This window comes from Notothenia coriiceps, unplaced genomic scaffold (genome assembly GCF_000735185.1).
Source record: "Notothenia coriiceps isolate Sejong01 unplaced genomic scaffold, NC01 NC01_scaffold00015868, whole genome shotgun sequence".
NCBI classification, from domain to species: Eukaryota; Metazoa; Chordata; class Actinopteri; order Perciformes; family Nototheniidae; genus Notothenia; species Notothenia coriiceps.
This window is the reverse complement of record NW_011348569.1, coordinates 1-1,120: the sequence shown is the minus strand read 5'-3', so window position 1 is coordinate 1,120 and position 1,120 is coordinate 1. Positions and strand designations below refer to the sequence as shown.

At 39.3% G+C, this 1,120-nt stretch overlaps 1 long non-coding RNA gene across 1 annotated transcript; it reads right to left on the bottom strand.

Moving 5' to 3' along the window:
- Window positions 1-148: 148 nt before the first annotated feature.
- Window positions 149-1,009, bottom strand: LOC104949289 (uncharacterized). The gene is made up of 3 exons (XR_798790.1): window positions 964-1,009; window positions 749-859; window positions 149-323 (listed from the first exon to the last, which is right to left on the bottom strand). It is a non-coding gene; the product is annotated as an uncharacterized lncRNA (long non-coding RNA).
- Between the last annotated feature and the right edge of the window lie 111 nt (window positions 1,010-1,120).

The following is a 1,120-nucleotide window of genomic DNA, read 5'->3' as shown; positions in this document are numbered from 1 at the left end:
ATTTCATGAAACATAATTTCTAACCACCTTATAAATAAAGACAAGTCATTGAGCAAACCTTATGGTTTTTATGGTTATTAAAAAAGAGAGGGATTATGGAAACCTGGATCTGATATCTTGTCTGAAATGTGCGTAACTTGTGGTGTGCAAAAGGACTTGCGCGTGAATGGGAGAATACAGCTATTTATTTGTTCAGTAGGATGTACCACAAAAACAAAACATACCCTTATTCTTCTTCTTCATCCCTTCACCTGTGGTACTGCTACACCCATTTGCTACAGAGGTAGCAAGTCTTGGAGAGGGGGAGCGCTCTGTGGGCAAACCTGTGACAGATGTAAGAAAGTTAAATGTAAGTGACGGTAGAGACTGGGGCATAGATAGCATCACAACCTCTGTGGGCTATAGATGATTTTTGCCCTTCATGTTCCTGATCTACTGACTTCAAATATGGAGTACGGTATGTCAAAATGTATTATGTAACTTAAATAACTTTCGTAATATTTTTTGTTAGCGTCCAGCTGTGACTTTATGACAAATCACACCCTATTTATGGAAAGACGGTTTCCTTAAGATATCTGTGAATTGTGTTGTATTTGTATTTCTGCTGTATATGTAAAATGACCTTGGGTTCCTTGAAAGGTGCATTTAAATGACAAGTGCTATTATTATAAACCATGATGCCAGAGGGCAAATAACACTCAACACTCATTATTTAAAATGTAATGAATCACACAAACAAAACACTAACCCTTCTTCCTCTTCCCTGGCTGGGACGCAGCCGATGGTGTAAGGAGTGAATAGGTGCTTGCAGCTGGGACAGGGATGAGTGTCACGGTGTACATCTCCTCGGATAGGTTTCCTACATAGAAGTAGAAAGAGTAGAATGGATGTACGCCACCTTCTTCAATGTACAGAACCTCCTATTTTACTGGAATTCGCGATGAAATATGCTTTGCTACTTACCAGAGGACTTGGTGGGGGTGTCTGCGGTGGCAATGGCGACTTCTGAAAAAGAAAAGGTTACAATTTGTAAAACAGTTGCTGTTAAAAGTCACAATGACTTTGAAGCTTACAAAAATAACAAGTTTATATTGCATCAAGTACAACCACTCAATGCACC